The sequence below is a fragment of the Prionailurus viverrinus genome, chromosome D4, assembly GCF_022837055.1.
Source record: "Prionailurus viverrinus isolate Anna chromosome D4, UM_Priviv_1.0, whole genome shotgun sequence".
Taxonomy (NCBI): Eukaryota; Metazoa; Chordata; class Mammalia; order Carnivora; family Felidae; genus Prionailurus; species Prionailurus viverrinus.
Window position 1 is genome coordinate 82,557,689 of NC_062573.1, and position 21,762 is coordinate 82,579,450.

A 21,762-nucleotide genomic window follows, 5' to 3' on the forward strand; every position below is an offset into this window, starting at 1 on the left:
CCTGTTTCCGATTCTGTGTCTCCCTCTCTCTCTGCCCCTCCCCCGTTCATGCTCTGTCTCTCTCTGTCCCCCCCCAAAAAAAAAAGTTGAAAAAAAAATATTTGACTTCTCAGGCATGATTTTAGGCACATATTCTTTTTTTTTTTTTTAACTTTATTTTGAGAGAGAGGGAGAAAGAGCACAAGCACGTGAGGGGCAGAGAGAGGGAGAGAGAGCATCCCAAGCAGGCCCAGCACTGTCAGCGCAGAGCCTGATGGGGCCTCGAACTCATGAACTGTGAGATCATGACCTGAATTGAAATCAAGAGTTGGACGCTTAACCTACTGAGCCATAATCACCAAGACCTAAAGGAAACTTTTTTTTTTTTTAATAATGGAAATGTTTGGGATTTCATATATGCACATTGTGGATGTTTAGCTGCAAGCCTGCCCATCAGAAATTCCATAATTAAGATTATAATAGAGCCAACCCCACACATCCGGTGCCTCCCCCCGCCCTCCCCCACCGCCCCCCAGGAAAGGGCTGTGGCAGGACCCTCACCACCACCTGCCACACACACTGTGTTTTGCGGTCCCTCTTGCAAGTCTCCAAGGAGCCTCGATAAACACAAGACATTAGTCACCAGCGTAGACTAAAAAGCCGAAGCCGTTCCCTTCTTATTTATTGAAGCCGTTTTAAGTTAGGAAATAACAACAAAACACAATTGTAAAAGTGACCCGTCGCTACTTACAAAATGTATTTCATAGCAAGAAAATCGCTTTCCGGCAACCGTCTTTTAGGCTAAGTTTTAACACAACAGTGATTTTTTAAACCGTCATCAACCCCCGCTGACAAAGGTCTCAACTCTGTTGGTGATGGCAGGTGCCACTAAAATACTGTTGTGTCTTAGCGTTCCAGAGTGTCTCATAAAGCAAATAATTATGATCGTTTAAAAGCCTGCTCCCAGAGTGAGCCCCGGACCCGCAGCAGGAAGCGTGTTGTCTGAGAAGAATATAAAGCAACTGGGATTTTATCTGCCAGATACAGCAGTGAATATGTAAGTTCACGGAAAGTCAGCACGAGCGCCACCAAATTAGTCTCATGACCTGATAGGAAGAGCAAATAAAAATCTATAAAAAAGGCAGCGATTTCTGTGCAGCTCTCGGAAGACCGTCAAGACGGTTGTGCGAAGACTGATTTCCCCTTCCCCCATCCCCACACCCCCATTTACGTGGCTTGGCAAGGAAGGTGCCAGACCGACCCTGAGCTCAGGCCCCTTTCTGCCCACAGTGCTCTGCCCTTGGACAACATTCACGTAGTTCCTCTTTTCCTCAAACACTAGCACTAACTCTTGCCCTCGTCATTATTGATTTGCTAATTAATGTGTTGAGGGATGGGGTTCTTGGGCAAAGAGCTAAGCAAGAATTCTTGAGACGTCTTTGGTGCAAAGGGGGGATTTTATTAAAGCACAAGAACAGGACCCGCGGGCAGAAAGAGTTGCACTGGGGCCATGAGGAGTGAGTGATGATGTGTTTTTAGGCGTGTGGGGGTTAGGGATAGCGTAAGTCTCTAGGGAATTTGGAAGCAAGGCTTTCAGGACCTTGAGATAAGGTTACTTTCAGTAAAACAAAACCATCACGGGCGTGGGGCAGCCATGAGTTGCCTGAGGAAGGTCTCGCTCTGCAGGTTTCAGGTATGTGTCGGCGGGCGGTGGGCTCGAAGATTTCATTTCTGTTCTATTTCTCTTGCCTTGGTTTCCCTCATCAATAAGCAAATCAAGAAGTTGATACCTGGCTCTAAGCCCTGATAGCGGTCATTTAAACCGAAAGAGAAAAAAGAGGAAGAGGAGGAGGGGGAAGATAAAGAGAACACAGTATGTGAAAGGATTTTAGAAAGACCCTTAGCGTAGGAACTTGCTAAGATGCTTACAATAAAACCCAGCTTCATTAACGACGGCTGGCCAGGCAGCGCCCGTGATCTTGCCTCTGGTTCCTTCTCCACTATGACCGGCTGTCCCCCACCACTCTGTGCAAACGGCCCACGTGTCCTTGCCGCTGCTCTGACTTGATAAGCGTGCAGCCGCCTCAGGGAGTTAGCACTTTCTGTTCCCTCAACCTGGACCGTCCTTCCTGAAGCTAACTCCTTCTATGAGGGGTCAGCTCTGAAATAAAATGGCATGGCCTTTATTAAGTGCTCTTTCAAGTTTGCAACGAAAGCACAAGCTGACCAATAAAGAAAAATACAGGGGAAAGGTAAGCCTGAACAACACAGGCAAACATAAATTTAAAATAGTAAACACACAGGGTTTGTTTATCCTCATTAAACTGAGCAACCTTGGAACAAGATTTTATAGCTACAACGAGGATGCCTCCCCCCGCCCCCCATCAATAATTTCAGGGTCAAAGTGAAACTGGAATAGTCGTGTCCTGCTGGTGATATTTTATTATTTATTTATTTATTTATTTATTTTTATTTTTTATTTTTAATAAAAAATTTTAATAAATTTTTAATAAAAATTTTTAATAAAAAGTTTTATTTATTTATTTTTATTTTTATTTATTTATTTATTTAATTTATTTTAATTTATTTTTTATGCTGGTGATATTTTAAAGTTTATTTATTTATTTTGAGAGAGAGTGAGAGAGGGACAGAGACAGAGAGAGAGAGAGAGAGAGAATCCCAAGTAGGCTCATGCTGTCAGCCCAGAGCCTGATGCAGGGCTCAAACTCACAAACTGCGAGATCATGACCTGAGCCACAATCGCTAGTCAGACTGTTAACGGACTGAGCCACCCAGGCGCCCCTGCCTTTTTTTTTTTTTTTTGAAGTGTGTTTATTTATTTTGAGAGAGAGCGTGAGAGTGAGTGGGGGAGAATCAGAGACAGGGAGAGAGCTTCTGGTGACATTTTAACTTGCAAACATGTTTTGGGGGAAAATCAATTGGCTATATTTATGTCAAGAACTATAAAATGCTTCCGATCTTTCACACATAAAAATCACTTTCAGAAATGATTCCCGTAGAACGCCAGCTTCTATGTATTTTCCCAATTCAAGTATAGCAAGATGATTAAATCTACCGTGGTTGAACAACAAAATTCTAGGAAGCAAAGCCTAGGCTATGGTAATTAACAAGGCTATGTAGAAACTAGAAAGAATCTACTTTGTTGCAGAAAATGCAAAAGCGAAGTGAAACTTACTGGCAGGAGGACAAACGCGGGAAGGTGATCCATGGAACATAATGAGGATTTTGCTGTTAAAATGTGTATTTCATGTTCCCTTCTGACACCTTTGCAATTTCAAATGAAGAAACACACTGACCCCGTGTCCCCGTGTCCATTGGTTGTTCTGTTTCCTTGCTAGTTTCTTTGCCAAAGGTATCAACTCTGCCTTAAACACTTCCTAAATAATTTGTGTTCTCATCTGCAAACCCTAAGACTTAGCACATGCCTGGGCTGTCCTGACAGGGGACAGCCTGCCTCCTGAGCAAACAGTGATGAACAGCAGCCAACAGCTGAGAAAATCCGAGATCCTCCCATTCCCTTTACCTCTAACTGGGTTAAATTGCAATCAAGTTGACTAAAAAGAAAGCATATCGAACATGACAGCACGGCGAGGGAATGCGAGAATATAGGGTTTCTGGGGCTTTAACGAGTGAAATCGTTGCTAATTCTCTAACGATGTCTGCCCTGAAGAAATCCTCACGTAATGTGGTCCTTCATCAGAGTTAAGTAAGTGATGGTTCTCTTTTTCTGTGGATTCTATGTGTTCATTTTATGTTGGGTAATTGAAATGATGCAGAGGGGAAGGCAGAGTCGGCATAGATTCCAAAAACGTGAAAAATAGTAGCAGTAACAACGGGGAGGATTTATGGAGGAGAGATTGGGAAACTAAACGTACATTATCTCGCCAGTGTGTGGAAGGCAGGGGCTCCCCAGACAGAGGTGACCGGCATGCAGGTCAGTGAGGCATCGGGAGAACGTGGCATTTGTGGACCTTCAAGCCAGGGCAGCAGAGACGGACCCGAGAGGTAGAAAGAGACAGCTGGAAACAGGCTTCCCAGGCTGTGCGAGGTAATGCAATTTTATCCCAAATAGGTAGGAAGACACTGAAAGCCCTGTAGAAAGAAAATACTATTTTTGCAGTTTTCCCCAAAGAGGGGGAGAAAATGCCATGGACCACATCCACAGGGTTCCTTCTACAGATATATGGGGGGTTATCTGAGTTGTAAAATATGGTCCAAAACTGCAAGAGCTCCATGAAGTAGAAACAGCAATAAAAGTTCTGGAGAAAATATTGGCTGTGGAGACTGGCGGTGTTATTCCAAGCTTCTTGGGTCTTGAGACCCCAGAGCCACACTGTGTAGTGAACATTTGCTGTTTTCATGTGGCCCGTGCAAAAAAAAAAAAAAAAGGGGAGAGGCTAACGAGTGTTTCCTTCTGCTTCGGAAGAGCCTCATTTGTTCCCCACGGGCTCCCATGCGCCTTGGTTTGAGGCCCATCTTGCATCACCATGAGACACGCTACTTCTGGAAGGGTCTTCTGAGCCCCTCGTGTGAATTCCGAGTCCACCTAAATGCATTTCGGAATAGGACCGATGTAAGAGCCCAGGCCAGGCGGATGAGAGTCCCTTTGAAAATCCGCCTCTAGCTGGCTGCCTGACATCCAACCTAATGTTTGCCCAACCGAAATCAGGACGTATCATCTAACAGCGGGTAGTTGGCAAATCTGGGATCTGTGGCCAGTATCCACCATATTTGTGGGTCTGCAGGCTGAAGAGGCTGTCCTCTGAGCAGGTTTCCAGACTTGGCAAATAAAAATATAGGATCACCCATGGGGCGCCTGGGAGGCTCAGTCGGTTGAGCGTCCAACTTTGGCGTAGGTTACGATCCCGTGGTTCGTGGGTTCGAACCCCGTGTCGGGCTCTTTGCTGACAGATCAGAGCCTGGAGCCTGCTTGCGATTCTGGGTCTCCCTCTCTCTCTGCCCCTCCCCTGCTCACACACACTCTCTCCCTCTCTCTCAAAAATAAACGCTAAAAATTTTTTTAAAAATAGAGATCACCCAATTAAATATTCCTTTGAATACAGGTATATTTCAGATACTGTGTGGGAAATCTTTATTTTTTTAATGTTTGTTGAAATGTTTGTTTTTAATGTTTTTTTTATTTTTGGGGGGGGGGACAGAGAGAGGGAGGCAGGTGATCTAAAGTGGGCTCCAGCTTCTGCACTGACAGCAGGGGCCCCATGTGGGCCTCGAACTCACAAACTGCGAGATCATGACCTGCGCCGAAGTCAGACGCCTAACCGACTGAGCCACCCAGGCGCCCCTGTGTGGGAAATACTTGTACCCAAACAGTATTTGCTGTCTATCTGAAATCAAAATTTAAGTGGACACTCCGTATTTTCTATGCTACCTTTACCGTCGAGGCCCCAAAGGACTCCAAGATCACCACAAGCCGACGTAGCAGACGTGCAGATGGAGGGAGTTGAGGCTCAGGCATCGTCCTGTGTCTCTACTCCCCCAGGGGAACACACCTAGAGGACCAGCCTTACCGGGACCGCACTCTCCGGGAGGGGACCCCTGGGCTTTTAGCAGGAATCCCAGGCTCCAGACACCCATCCTGCTCGGAACACGAGCACGGTCACGTCAGTGCTTTTGAATCTTGACCACAGAGGTCAAGATGGAAAACCTCATCCAGCTTCATCCACAGCCTGACGGGTGTGTGCCCTGGCTTTCACGTTCTAGTCCAGCCTCTCTACCATTCCCTCGCTCTCTTTTCGCCCTCTCCTTCTCCCTCTCTCTGTCCCCCTGCCCTTTTGCCAAGTCCCGACCCATGAGTGTCCGTCTCTGAGCTGCCCTGAGCTGTGATCTAAGTTGTCCGCTTCTCCAGTCCCTTCTGGAACCCCCGGAAGCATCACTGGCTGCGGTGGGGTGTTTTCTGACGCTCCTGCTGTTACAGGAGTGGGGGAGAGACCTTGGTCCTGTGTCACGGGGTCGAAGAATGAATCTCGACCACAGAGAGTGAGCAAAGCGATAGAGTTTATCGAGGGAAAGCATAAAGCTCTCAAGAGTGACAGGGGTCCCGACTGGGTAGCTGCTGGGGATTTCCGTCCCTGACTTTTTATGTATCAACCCATGCCAACAGATGTTGGCATTTCTTTGACCTTGGTATAGGAGCGAAAATGAAAGGTCAGTCTTCCTTGGAGAGCCTCCAGTTCCTTGAGTGCCCGGGAGCGCAAGTTTGTGGTTGAGAGGATTGTTTCTGAGACAACTTCACGGCCGATTCTACTTGTTGAACGGTTCTTGACCACTTTTTCCCCCGTGAGCATCGTTTGATAAGTTTTAGCACTTTTTCTACGAGAGAACTGATGCTGGGTTTTAATGATCTTCTACTGTGAGCTCGGCAATAATAGTTGCCCCTCCTCTGTGTATAACCATCCTGAGGGCTGAAGACAGTGTCTGTGAGTCAGGCCCCAGTTTATTTCCTTGGGAGAGTAGGTGGGATTGAGTCTCCTTTAATAATTGACATAGTGGGTGAGCTATTTTCCGAACCCCAGTCATTACAATATCCAGTAATTCCCCAAAACTCACACAATTGTTTCTCTCTCTTGGAGTTGGTAGTACTGTAGTCTCTAATTCAGTTATAATGTCCCTTCCTAGCAAGGAAGTAAGGTGCTCTGGCATTATCAGGAAAGAACGAGAAAAGTTGGGTTTCCCCCTATGCATCCCAGGGGCGGAGAGCAAAATTTGGTCGTAGGTTTTCTGGAGACTCTAATTGTTATGCTGCGTTGGGATAGTTGGCCCGGAGTGGAAAGGAGGACAGATGGGGGGCGCCCGGGTGGCTCAGTCGGTGAAGCGTCCGACTTTGGCTCAGGTCATGATCTCGCGGTTTTGGGCTCGAGCCCCGCGTCAGGCTCGGAGCCTGGAGCCTGCTTCCGATTCTGTGTCTCCCTCTCTCTCTGCCGCTCCCCCACTCACACTCTCTCTCTCTTTCAAAAATAATTTTTTTTTTTTAATTAAAAAAAAAGAAGGGAGGACAGAAAATGTGGCTCGGCTATCAGGATGGAAATCAACTGGCTTTCCTTCTAACTCTACATCCAGAGTTACTCGAGGCTCTAGGTTTCCCAACAGACAGTTGACTTGGCAGCTGACAAAGAGCCCCAGGCCCTATCAGTCCCTTTCAGGGACACTGGTTACCTGAGCCCTCGCAGATAGAGGTCCCCAAGGGCATTCAGGCATCCAGGGATGGTCTCCACCTCGGGGGCATGGCTTGTAGGGCTTTGACCTCCCTTGTTCCTTCTGAGGACATTTTTGTTTCCAGTCCCTGAACGGCCACATAATTGGCATTTGGTGCCAGGTCCTCGGGAAGTCGGGTCTGACATAGTATGTAAGGCCACAACTAAGGCCTCAGATTTTTTTTTTAAGTCTGTTCTTTCCTCTTGGTCTTGGTGGTGATATACCCGACTGGCAGCTCGTGAGAGCTTTTCCAGGGTCCCTTTTGGGCCAAGGGCCAGTTTTTGCAGATTCCTCCAAGTATCTAGGGCTGAATGAGTGACATATTTGCCCTTTAAAATTGTCTCAGCCTCAGGGGCGTCAGGGGAGATAGACGTATAGTCAGGAGAGCCTCCCTCAACCTCTCCAGGAAGGCCATCGGACTCGCGTTCGGTGTTTGTAAAATAGTGGCCAATTTAGCATAATTTAACAGGTAACCTTAGACAAATAATGTTTCCAGAACACAAGCTTCCAAGTGGTGGGGATATCATTCCTCAATGGGACAGTCATAGTCCCAATTAAGATCTTGGGATGGAAGTACCTCGGCCCCAGTAGGAACCTGGATGCCCCCTCTAGGACCCCAGCCCCCATGATAACTAATGAGTTGCTCGTTCCCAGAACCTCCGGCTTCTTCGTCTCATTAAGAGTCTGTTTTAACAGAAACACTGTATCGTTTCAGGTCACCTCAAAAACATACGTATTATTTTGAAAAGCCTCCCAGCAAAAGCCCTTTCTGTGGCGTCCATTCTTTGTATGGCACGCTTCCTTGGCTAAACAGAAACCACACAAATGTGCAGGGTTTGGAGGCCAGCAGTGAGGACATCACCACCGTCTCCCCGGCCCTCGGATCAAAGCAGGGGCAATTTTAACCAAGGCTGGAGCAGAACAACTCGAAAGGGCGTGCCATCCTGCCCCTTTGGTTAAAACTCATAGTTCTTTCCATATTTTGGGGCAGACAAAAGAGGCAAAAAAAAAAAAACCCACTTTTGTCTACCTTTTGTTTCTATTAATGTCTCAAAAGCAGGCCAACAATCCAAGAAAACTTTGAGACAGACAAAATTAACCATTATTTCAAGCCACCTTTTTGTTGACAAATGGCAACAGAGAGATTTGTGGGCTGATGCGACGTCCGTAAGGTACTGCAGTAGTGGGTGGCCCCTGGGGATTTCTGTCCCTGACTTTTGATTGGGACTTTATCAGCAAGTTTGTGACACTCATGCATGGTACCCAGCTCGGGCAGGTCTGGAATACGTTTATCCTTTTTTTTTTTTTTTTTTCCCCTCCAACCCCAGGCTGTTTCTTCGGCATCCCTTGAGGGTCCCTGATGCTTCCCTGCCTAATGTTAACCCTTTCCCTCTTCACTGCCAGGCAAGGTCTCGGTCACGCCTGTGCTCCGGACCGTGCCAGCCCCCATAACTGAGAACAGTGTGAGGGACCCTGCGGCCAGCCTCCCTATGTCCCTGCCTCCCCCCCCCCCCCCCCCCCCCCAGCTACAAGTACCTTGTCTCTGAGTTGACAATCAAGCAGAAAGACAGCAGGGTCAAACATCCAAAGCGCAGAATCAGAAAAGATGCAGAGAAGCGAGGAGGTGGGGGGCGGAATCTAATTCTGCGTATGGCTTACAGGATGAGGAACCAGGCCATTGAAAAGAAATCTCTCGGCAAGCCAAGTCTGGGCAGTCCGGGAGCTGGCAACCTGCATCTTCCTCCGGCTCTAAATGAAAATGTGAGAGCCTGAAGTCCTCCCTGCGCACCCATGCGCAAAACCTTCCCCGTCCCGCCACGAAAGGAAAACGATCCCACAAAGTAAGGTGGACGCTTAAGGGGTGGCAAGCATCGGTTTTCAAACAGTGAAAAAAGGTAAGTTTTCTGAAACAAACAAAACTTCTCAGCCTGTGTGGGGGACGCTGTTGGCCTCTCTGGAGCAGAGACTCGGGGCGATCTAATTTCCGGTCTTCTGGACGCTGCTTCGGTGCCCAGGGCAAGATGAGGGGGGGCACCCTGCACGTCACAGCCATCCGCAGCTCGTACCCCGTTTCTGTCCCTTTGGCAGGTTTTATCTGGCGGCAGCCAGGTAACCTATCTTCTCTGGATGGGTCAGCAGGTGGTTCTGGTCAGGAGGTCACACGTAACTCCTAAAAGCAGGGCATGATTTAATGGTAAAGTGGGAGTGAATTGATCGACACACAGCTCTTTAGGGATGGGTTTCATGCCAGCTACACTCCCTCGGCCCCACTCCCAGCCTTCCGCTTTCTCTTCGAATTCCTGCATCCACCTCCGACATTTTCATGTGCCTCGTCCTGTCCAGCCTTTGGAGAAACCACAGGTGCCTCCACAGTGACTGTGGCCTAGTCCATTGCAAAAGCAAAAGGAAAAACACACTCCTCTCCAAACTTACACTGTATCCAAATTCCAGGACGGGAGCTCCTTTGATAACTGGGGGCACTGTTCTGCTGTTCTTTCTACGTTGACTGCTTTGCCCACAGTTGTGTTGATAGTGTGGGGGTGCCATCAGTGTCCCGCCCATGGCCAGGATGCCTTGGGCCGCCTTCAGAGCCCTCCATCCAGGGGAGTGTTCAATGGCCATCTGCTTGTCACCTGCTTCCAGAATTCGACCAGTCCTTACAGGTGATACAAAGATAAATAAGCCAGTGTCTACACTGGGATGTGTTGGGATCTACAGAATACTTGGAGAATTAGAAGGCATAGATTTAGAAGCCAGATGAGAAGGAAAAAAGAGAGGCAAGAACTTGGTGTCTGAGAATAGCCGTTAGATGTTTATTTATTTTTGAGAGACAGACAGAGCATGAGCAGGGGAGTGGCAGAGAGAGAGGGAGACACAGAATCCGAAGCAGGCTTCAGGCTCTGAGCCATCAGCACAGAGCCCACGAACCATGAGATCGTGACCTGAGCCAAAGTCGGACGCTTAACTGACTGAACCACCCAGAACGGCCTTTAATACTGTTGAGAGAAAGACCTCTCCCAACCGGAAGAGATGATGGCATTCCAGGCAGGGGACCTGGAAGAACAAACACAGGACATTATCAAGTGAGGCCAGAAGGCTGGCCATAAGAGACTGTGCCAAGTCAGGATCCCACCAGCCTGGCTCTCACCTCTGCAAAAGCATCCTTTCTGTTCTGCTTCCAGGCCCAGAGATGGTTCCTGGCCACAGCTGAGGCCGAGTTACGAGGCCTTGAATCACATGCTCTGTAATATTCCCATGAGGCACTGGGCAAGGCGGCTTCGCCCAGGTGATCACACGGAAGAGAGCCAGGGCAGGCATATCTGTGCCTGTGCTTCGCGTGGAGAAGCTAAAACTCCAAGAGGCTCAGCGACACAGCTTGGAAGAGGCACGCTGGAGGCCGGGCCCTGGAGCTCTGAGACACGCACGGCAGAATGAGGGCATCACAGAACCATGTGCAGGGTCTCTTACACAAAACGAAAGCCCGAGATCCATGTGGCCTTCTCTGGAGCTCTGCAGGCCAGACATCTGATACTTCAAGTTTGGCGGGTAATGCAGATGTGCACCAAAGTGGCGGACTGCACGAGTCCGGAAGACAGACGGATGGTGGAGGCCTGCGACTCCGATGGTGACTCTCCGGGCCCTTCCAGGCACTCTGATTCAGGGAAGTCTGTGGTTCAAAATCTCTATCGCTTTTCACGCAGGGCATCCACAGAGCACACGATGGCCCACCCAGCGCTGAGGACTTGTGCCCTTTCTACATGCGGAGAAACAGAAAAGTGTTTTTAAGGAGGCGAAAAAAGCACTTTATGTACAGTGTCCTCATCATGTGCCTTCTTGAGCATCATCCAAAGAGCTCACGGCTTCTGAATGCATTTTATTACTCGGGTCTCAATCTCTAAGCCATTTAAGCATAAACCAGGTGTGGACACTTGTCGCTTCAGGCTCTGATCCAATCAAAATTGTGAAAGGGAGGCCCCTCCAGCACTCCCCCGAAATAATCTTTCTTTCCTTCTGGAGAAACGCCAAGCACTTTCTGATTGATTTTAACGTTTTGTGGAAGCACAGTCTTAGCAAACCAGTGACAGAAGACAACTTGGAGGGAGAAGGATATGCACATTTCTGGGGTTTTTTTTCTCTTCACGGGAATCTGTAGTTTTCCATCAAAATAGTGTATTTGCATTATTTTTTTCTTTAAAAAATTTTTTTAAGTTTAAGTTTTAAGTTTTTAAGTTTTTAAGTTTTTAAGTTTAAGTTTAAGTTTTTTTAAGTTTTAAGAGACAGGGAGAGATAGGGCATGAGCAGGGGAGGGGCAGAGAGAGAGGGAGACACAGAATCTGAAGCAGGCTCCAGGCTCTGAGCTGTCAGCACGGAGCCCGACGCGGGGCTCGAACTCACCGACCGTGAGATCACCACCTGAGCCAAAATCAAGAGCTGGATGGTTAACCAACTGAGCCACCCAGTGCCCCCGAGTGCCATCTTCTTATTCCAAGTGAGACCCCTCGGGAGATCAAGGGGACAACCTCAGGAAGGCCCTTGCTCCCCTGAGTGCGTGTGGACCTCGCATGGCTCCAGCAAAGCCCGCGTCCTCTTCGGGGTGGACGCGGTGAGCACCATGCACTTTCGGGGGACGGAGGGTGTACTCAGGGAGTGTGTGATGAATCTCCTGCGAGTCTGCAGACCCAACAAGCTGCAGACAGGACCGGAGTGGCAACGTTCACAACGCCAGACACTGGACTCCCGGGTCCGCGTCAGAATACGAGGAGGGCTCGTGTTCCCACTTTAATTTCACGTGGTGCGATGATGTGATGGAGGGTGTTCATCCCCAAGCACGAAATTTCAGCACCAATTCCGGTTCCTGCCAGTAGCCGCGGCCCCGCCGGTAAATCCCAAGTGGCCTTTTCCCCTGTGGCTGCTTCCCACGGCATCCCCGGTGAACAGATGGGCCAGCAAAAACCCTCTCAATAGTGGCCGTGGGAAATCTCTTTTCCATCTCATTCTTAAGAAGATGGTCCAGGGGCGCCTGGGTGGCGCAGTCGGTTAAGCGTCCGACTTCAGCCAGGTCACGATCTCGCGGTCCGTGGGTTCGAGCCCCGCGTCGGGCTCTGGGCTGATGGCTCAGAGCCTGGAGCCTGTTTCCGATTCTGTGTCTCCCTCTCTCTCTGCCCCTCCCCCGTTCATGCTCTGTCTCTCTCTGTCCCAAAAATAAATAAACGTTGAAAAAAAAAATTAAAAAAAAAAAAAAAAGAAGATGGTCCATGGAGGATAAAAATGCTACATTATTTCAGGAGGAATGTTATTCTTCTGCCTGAATCAGTTGGCACAGGGCTCCCCGGATGATGTCCTCGCAGGGGATTTTACTCCAGACTGGGAACCCCAGTTCTCCTCACTTATGATTTAAAATACATCTTCTCCGGGCTCCTGGATTGTGCAGTCGGTTAAGCGTCTGACTCTTGATCTCAGCTCAGGTCATGATCTCACGGTTCGTGGGTTGGTGAGTTCGAGGCCCGTGCCCAGGCTCTGTGCTGAGGGCACAGAGCCTGCTTGGGATTCTGTGGCTCCTTCTCTCTGCCCCTCCCCTACTGTGCTCTCACTGTCTCTCTCTCAAAAAAAAAAAAAAAAAAAAGACTTAAAATTAAAAAAAAAAACTTCTCACTGTGAAAACCAGCTGTCCCAAAGAAAGAACAGACGACTGAACATTTTCTAGGAACTCTCATCTCAAAACGACTTAAAACCTCTGATTGTAATTAGCCCACTTCCTGAGAGTTAAGCTTAACTTTATGTCAGACCTGCTCAGATAAAATGGGAAGAAAACCTTTTTCAGAAGGGCAAACCATACCTGGTCCCTATGAAGAATATTAGCAAGAGGTGAGAGCAGCCCATCACGAAAGGGCTAAGGGGTGGGGGTGGGGGGGGGTGGAAGGACCCCCACGTTCTGTCTAAGGTGGTGCAGTTTCGCGCGGACCTTGAGTTACGACAATCGATCGCAGACTCAGACTCGGGAGAAGGAGAGTATAATGAATTGAAGCCCTGCGTCCCAACCCAGGCTGGCAGCCTCTTGATTCAGACGTGGTTCTGTAACTTTCTGCTCTCCAACACCCCCCCCCCCCTTCCCAAAGCCCCAAATGCTTCTCCAGCCCCAGAAGCGCTGAGCCTATTTTATTCTTCTGCTCATACATTACAAGGAGAAAAGCAAGGAGACCGTGTTCTGCAAATCATTTCTGGCACCTTATTTTGTTCTATTCTAAAGTAATAAGTTCACAGCAGCAATGGAACAAGACCTCATCTTAGCCGGGTAGGAAATAAAAGGGAAGGGAGACGAAGATCACGAAAGTTAATGAAAGTCACTCCAAGGGCCGAAAGAGCCCAGGCTTTGGAATCAGATGAACCAGAGCATCACAGCGGCTGGACTCCTTACTGGTTATACGATATTGACCAGTCACCTTAAATTCCCCAAGCCTCCATTTCTTTCAGCTGTGAAATAATAACCAAACCGTCTACTGCACGACGTTGATATTTTAATTTCTGTGCCGGAAGCTCTGGGCAGAACGCATGCCACAGAGCCCCTGTGCTTTGAACACATTTCCCCCTGCCTCAACTGGGATGGAAGATATCGCAGGAAAGGAGAAAATATGTGCATAACTATACTCCGTAACACATGCGTGGGGGACGCGAGGCTGTGTCGGGCAGATGTTCTCTAGGATTCTAGGTCCATTTAATCAACCTGTGGCATTTAATGGCTGCCCACATATCCGTAAACACACACCTGCGGTGTGTCCTCAAGAGTCTGTTTTTCCAGAAAGGCAATTTATTTACTTCATACCAGCAACACATTTCTTTCTCTTTTCAAAACTATTCCTTATTTGTTGTTTAGAGTAGCGTTAGGGTCACACCACAATCGAGAGGAAGATGGAGATTCCCTTCCCTCCCACATGCACAGCCTCCCCTGGTTATCAACCTGTCCCGCCAGAGTGGGGCATTTATTATGACTGATGGACCTACATTGACGCATGGTAATCACCCCAAACCCAGAGCTTCCTTTAGGGTTCATTCTTGTACTTTCTGTGGGTTTGGATGAATGTGTAAGGACACATACCCACCATTAAACATTATACAGAGTAGTTTCACTGTCCTAAAAATCCTCTGGGCTCTCTACCTATTCATCCTTCCCTCCCCCAGAAGCCCTGTCAACCACTGATCTCTCCACTGTCTCCATAGTTTCGCTTTCTCCAGAGCGTCACATGGTTGGAATCGGATTGGCTTCCTTCACTTAATAATATGCGTTTAAGGGTCCTGTATGTCTTTTTCCGATGTGACAGCTCATTCATTTTTCAGCGTTGAGTAATATTCCGTCGTCTAGCCTTCTACAGTTTATCCCTCTGTTCACTTACTGAAGAACATCTTGGCTGCCTTCAAGTTTGGGCTAGTTATGGGTAAAGTTGCCCTGAACCTCCTCGCGCAGGTTTTTGTGTGGCCGTGCTTTCGGTTCCTTTTGGGAAATAATCAAGAGGCACGATTGCAGGATCGTATGGTAAGAGTAGGTTTAATTTTGTAAGAAACAGACAAACTGTCTTCTAAAATGGCTGTGCCCACCAGCAACGAATGTGAATTCCTGTTGTTCTGCGTTCTTGTCGACACTTACGTGGTCAGTGTTCTAGACTCGGGTCGTTCTAATAGGTGGGTGGTGGAACCTCATTGTTTTAAATTGCATCTCCCTGATGACATATAGTGTGGAGCATCTTTTCACATGCTTATTTGCTTAGTGAGGTGTGTGTTAAGGTTGTTGGCCCATTCTGAAAAGTTTACTTATTTTTGAGAGAGAGAGAGAGAGAGAGAGAGAGAAAGAGACAGAAAGAGAATGCATGCAAGCAAGCGGGGGAGGAGCTGAGAGAGAGGGCGAGAGAGAATCAAAGTTTACTTATTTTTGAGAGAGTGAGAGAAAGAGAGAGAAAGAGGATGCATGCAAGCAAGTGGGGGAGGAGCAGAGAGAGAGGGCGAGAGAGAATCCCAAGCAGGCTTCGCACTGACAGCTTGGAGCCTGACGTGCGGCTCGATACCACAAACCGTGAGATCACGACCTTGGCCAAAATCGAGCTGGACACTTAACCGGCTGAGCCACCCAGATGCCCCTCATTGGCCCATTTTTAAATCAGTTTGTTTGCTTCCTTATCGTTCATTTCAAGAGTTCTTTGTGTATTTTGGATAGCAGTCTTGGTCAGACGTGTCTTTCGCCAATATTTTCTCCCAGTCTGCGGCTTGTTTTTTTCATTCTCTTGAGTTTTAGTTCTTCTTCTACGATAGGGCCACAGTTTGGGTTATTATGCAAACTGAACGTAATTCCAACATACGCTATAAATGATAGCAAGCGTGTGTGTGCTTGTGCGTGTGAACCTTTGTAGTTGGGCAGCATGATGGTGCTGGAGATGCCTGGCCAGGCAAGGCTCTGGTCGTGGAGGTGCTGATAAAACACCTCTGAGGAGTAGGAAGGCTGCCTCCATCCTGGGCTGTGTGATCTCTCCGCTGCCCTTCTCAGTACCAAGCGCATTAAGCTCTAGTGGCATTGAAATGATTTGGACTTATTAAATTAGGTTCCTCGACCCAATTTCAAGGAGTGTACGCAGGGAAGGGGGGAGGTTTCCCCACACCTCCAAAGAGCCATGCTCCAACACCAGCTGACTGGCTTACAATTCAACTCAATTTAACTTAATTGTGACATTGTCTACCCAGAGTTAACATCAGAGTCCACAAGTTAAGCGCTCGGTCTTACAAGACTGCCCCCCACCCCTCAGACCCCAGTCAAAAGCCCAGGTTGTTACCTGTGCTTCCGACCAACTGGCTACGCAGCAGACGTTCCGCTGACCCCTCCTTGGTCTTCAGACCCCAGTCTGTGCTTCCAACTGTCGGGCTACAAATCAGAGGTTTCCTTGACCTCTACTTTGGGTTTGATTGATTTGCTAGAGCAGCCCACAGCGCTCAGAGAGACATTTTACTTATTAGATCACCAGTTTATTTTTATTTATAAAAGGACAGAACTCAGGAACAGCCAGATGGAAGAGAGCGTGGGGCCAGGTGTGGGAAAAGGAGTGAAGCGTCTATTCCCTCTCTTGGCACTCCTTGAATGTCCTTGAATGTCCTTGAATCTCCTTGAATCTCCTTGAATCTCCAGGTGTTCACCAACCCCAAAACTCTTCTGATCCCATTCTTTTGGGTTTTTATGGAGGCTTCATGGCATAGGGGTGATTGACTAAGCCGTTGGCCATTGGCAAACCAACATCTTGCCCCTTTCCTCTCTCCGGAAGGGGGGGTGGGGTGGGACTGAAAGTTGACTCCCCTAGCAACCAGCCCCCATCCTAAGGTGTCTTCCAAAGTCACCTCATTAATACAACAAACTACACCCTTCTGTTGTTGTTACCCAGGAAATTCTAAGAGTTTTAGGAGCTCTGCGCCAGAAACAGGACAAAGACCAAATATATATCGCTTATTACAAATCAAAGTGTCACAGGCTAAGCTGTAAGAGACTAAGCTATAAGAGATCCAGCCAGCACCTGAGTGTTTTGCCTGGGAAACTCCGCACTGTTAGAGACTCAAAAATGTGCTATTGTTTGGCATAATATTGGCCATAATTTCCAGAGGGGGCTCCGTATTTCTATAAAACATCACTATGAAAGGGTGTGTTTTACTTTTCATATATAAAAGTATTTTAGGGGTGCCTGGGTGGCTCAGTCAGTGAAGTGTCTGACTTCGGCTTAGGTCATGATCTTGCAGTTCACGACTTCGAGCCTTGGGTCAGGCTCTGTGCTGGCAGCTCAGAGCCTGGAGCCTGCTTCAGATTCTGTGTCTCCCTCTCTCTCTGCCCCTCCCCTGCTCGTGCTCTATCTGTCTCTTTCTTTCAAGAAATAGATAAACGTTCACAAAAATTTTTAAAAATTATTTTAGAATGTAAAGCTTGAAAAAGTGGGTTTTAATAACTTATCAAACGATCATTTGTACTTTGACAGAGTGAGGAATTTTTTTTTTAATTTTTTAACATTTATTTATTTTTGAGAGAGAGAGTGGGGGGGGCGAGCAGTGGGGGAGGGGCAGAGAGAGAAGGAGACACAGAATCCTAAGCAGGCTCCAGGCTCTGAGCTGTCAAAACAGAGCCCTAGGCGGGGCTCAAACTCATGAATCATGAGATCATGACCTGAGCCAAAGTCAGACGCTTAACCGACTGAGCCACCCAGGCGCCCCATAGTGAGGAATTTTTTTAATGATGAAAATAAACCTTTTGAGAATAGAAGCAAGAATAAACAGCTGACTTACTTTGCTTTGGGAATAAAAATTAAAGAGTACGGAGGACATGAACGTTGCTTTATAAATGGATGAGATATTGGTAGAAATTTACATCTCCTGCTAGGTTTGCCTTAAATCACATAAATTATTTTGTATATCGACTTAATCTGCATTGATTTTTATTATGATTTCAGAAACTGCAAATAAATATTTCCAACTCTTGTAATTAATGAAAGTCACTCTTCAGATCCTGAGGTTCACGTAGCACAAAGAATGTTTTCCCAATCGCTCAGACTACGGAGGACTGACAATTTAGCTGACGAGGGGGGATCCATGACATTCTCATACTCACTTTAAAGCAAGCCGTCTCATTAGGACTTCCTATGTTTGGCAGAAAATGCCACCTGGCGAGAGGGATTGGTCAGACCATGGCATTACAGTGGACACTTACAAACGGGCCACCCTCCTAATCAGAAAAGTCTACAATCGGGTTATCTGCATCATATTCAGGGGCTAACAGATTCCTTACTGCACTGAATTCTACATTGTTAATTTATTCAGAAAGTCTTTGAAATTTGCTTTTGCGACTGAGGACAAACACTTCCTCAGGACAGATACCACAGAGAAGGCAGTGCTGATGGGTCGGGGCGGCGGGGGGATCTCTGGGCGATTCCCAGAGTTACCAAAGGTCATTGGATCATTTCAGATACGTGCCTTCCAAGTTTTCTTTTGCTGTTGTGACCAATTACCACCAACTTGGGGGCTTCCAGCAACGCAAATGCATGAGCTGCTGGTTCTGAAGGTCAGAAATATTGTGTGCTGGTTTGCATTCTTTCTGGAGGCTCCAAAGGAAGAATCTGATCTCTTACTTTTTCCAGCTTCTACAGGCTGTCTGCCGTTTGGGGGCCAAAGCCCCCTCCCTCCAACTTCAAAGCCATCAGTGCAGCAACTTCAAATGTCTCTCTGACCTTGATCTTCCTGCCATCCTTCCACGTGGATCCTTCTGGATCTGCATGTGACATTGAGCACATGCAGACACTTGAGGGCAATCCCCCCAGGTCACCATCTTTAATTTAATCATGCCCGCAAAGTCCCCTTTGCCATGTAAGGTGACATTCACTGGTTACAGGAATTAGGACGTGGACATCTTTGGGCGCCCCTCACTCAGCTAAATTCTTAGATTCACTAAATACCTCATATCCTACGAACCTTTATCTGGTTTACCCTTTGGGAAAAAAAGTTTTGGAAAAAAATTTCCAATGATCTTGAAGCACAGCAATGCAAAAGGGATCCCTGAAAGACACGATATTTCTGGGGCACCTGGGTGGCTCAGTCAGTTAAGTGTCGGACTTCGGCCCAGGACTTCGGCCCAGGTCATGCTCTTGTGGTTTGTGAGTTCTGGGGCCTGCTTCGGATTCTGTGTCTCCCTCTCTCTCTCCCCCACCTCCCCTACTCTCTCTCTCTCTCTCTCTCAAAAATAGATAAACATTAATGGGGCACCTGGGTGGCTCAGTTGGTTAAGCATTGGACTCTTGATTTCAGCTAAAGTCATGATCTCATGGTTTGTGAGTTTGAGCCCCCTGTGGGGCTGTGCGCTCACAGCGTGGAGCCTGCCTGAGATCCTCTCTCCCCCTTTCTCTCTGCCCCTCCCCCACATGCACTGTCTCGCTCTCAAAATAAATAAACTTTTAAAAATAAATAAATAAGCAAACATTAAAAAAGAAGAAACAATACTTCTGAAAAAGGACAGCTCATTTGTCCACTCCCTTCTGCTTTCTTGTGCTGCTTCGTTGTTTACAGGCGAGTGGGGGGTCCCAAGAAATCTTAGTATATTTAGCCCTTCAGATAGCCATAAGCATTTCTAAATGTTTCTGATTAGAATAAAGTTCATTTTATAGTTTTTATTTATGGTAAATCTACCATCATGGGAGGATCAAGGGAGTCACGTTGATAAATGACCCCTCACCCCCCCATCTCAGGGGACAAAAGGTTTTAGATGCTTCTTCCTCCACCAAGACAAATAGTCCCAGATGAGGTTTGATTGATGAGTTAGAGTTTATGCATCTGGGCCTCACTCTTTACGGTATTTAAAATTAAAATTCTCATTAGTGCTGGCAAGCTTGGAATTCTTTAGTTTTTAAATGGAACAATATTTGCATGATTTTGTAAAACGTCCTGATTATCATATACAATTGAATTCAGCTCAATTCAATACCATACAAAAAGAGAAACACCAAACAAATTGCATTTAAATATTTGTATTCTCTTTTGTCTAAAAAAGAAGAAGAAGAAGAAGAAGAAGAAGAAAGTGGAAAGAAAAAAACCTTCAGGGCACCAGAGGGCCAGCCCACAGCTCAGCAGGGAATGCGTGGAGGTCTGGACATTTCCATACAGATGTGCTGTCTTCACTTTGACAGGAGGATTCAGAGAACAGACCTGGGTATTGAATGAGTGGGTCTCCCCCTGGGCACCCCCAAGCTGCTTCCTGGGTCCCTGGCCCTTTCAGGAATAAAGTCTGGTCAGAAGCGTGGCTACATTCACAGCAGACAAGCACTCACTCTCTTAAGTCAAAACAGAATGTTTAGGGGCATCTGGGTGGCCCAACGGGTTAAGTATCCGACTTTGGCTCAGCTCGGGTCATGATCTCTCAGTTGGTGGGTTCGAGCCCCACATCGGGCTCTGTGCTGACAGCTCAGAGCCTGGAGCCTGCTTCGGATTCTGTGTGTGTCTCTCTCTCTGCCCTCCCCTGCTCACGCTCTGTCTCTCTGTCTCGAAAATAAATAAACATTAAACAAAATCCAGAATGTTTAATGTGGGGGGAAATCAGCAAATACTGGGACATGTGAGCATGAGACCCCGCTGCTGCTGTGGCTGCACATCATCCCAGGAAGGGTTCCAGGACAAGCAGCTAGAGCAAGCTGTCCCCTCCCGGAGCACTGACGAACGAGTGTGCCTGCCTGGACGCGTGTACATGGGACAGCAGCCGGGTGCCAGAGAGGCACAGGCAGTGTGCAGCTGGATGGCCTGGGATTTTTAAATGCTTTGGGCCATGTTCCTGGCTTGGAGGAGAGAGAGCCTGGCGAAGTGCCCCTAATGGGAAAAGGTGCGTATCGTGAACTTCCAGCGACCCGATAAGACGAATTTTGCAAAGGGCGATGAGGCTCCTGTCATGGGTCCTTGTATAGCAAGCAGGTCACAATTTTCACATGAAAATTTCACGAATGACTTACTGTTTGATCGGACAGCTTTACGAATCCAAGAAACGGCACGGAGCCTCCTGGCGACACATTCATCTTGGGCGAACCACAGAGTCGGGCAAAAATTTCCGGAGCCAACTTTCAAGCCACGTGTAAGAAAACAAACCTTCTATTCCATAGACTCCCCATCCTAGTTTGATAAAACACAAGGCCGAATGTGTAAGTAGCCTTTTTTTTAAATATCAGATTGAAAAAATTCATCGAGATCCACTGTGTGCCCAACGTCGTGTCAGTACATTCCAACGTGTTACCTCATTCCTAAGGCACGGGCGACTGAGACGCCACAAAACATGAGGTTGTAAAATCAGGAAAATCACATGCTACCGTCCTGTGTCCAAAACAAGTGAAGATCATCACACAGTTTTGAGGGTTGATGCGGAAGCACCGTGTTCAAGATTTCTGGGTTGCTCATGGTGCAGGTTTTCTCCTCAGTGTTTCCTGAAGTCCAACTAGACTTTGGTGGACAGTCCCCCGGTGGTGGATGGCTTGTCCCTGGCCCTCACTGGCCCTGCTCCTTCCCTTGTCCTCGTGGGCTCTACTGCTGGATCCTTGCAAAGCCCACGGGTCAGGACTTTCACCTGCCTTGCCCCCGGCTCCTTCCTCGGTGCCCCCAGCAGCGCCCGGCACTCAGGAAACTCCTCAGTCGATATTTCTTTCTTTCTTTTTTTAATCTTTATTTCTTTGGGGGAGAGCGCAAGCAGGGGAGGGGCAGAAAGAGGGGGACAGAGGATCCAAGCGGGCTCTGCGGGGACAGGCTCACGGCCGCGAGCCTGATGGGGGGCTCGAACTCCCCAACCGGGAGATCATGGCCTGAGCCGAAGTTGGACGCTCAACCGGCTAAGCCACCCAGGCGCCCCTGTCTTCAGGAGACACTTCTGAGCAAATATATGATGGGACTCTTCTCAGGCTGCCTGGGATATTTCTCGGAGCCCTCATCAGAACAGAAATGCTGGGAAGGCCAGTGCTGCGTTCATTCAACCTACCTCCTCCCCAGAGTCGCCTGGTGATTTGCAGGCCGTCAGCC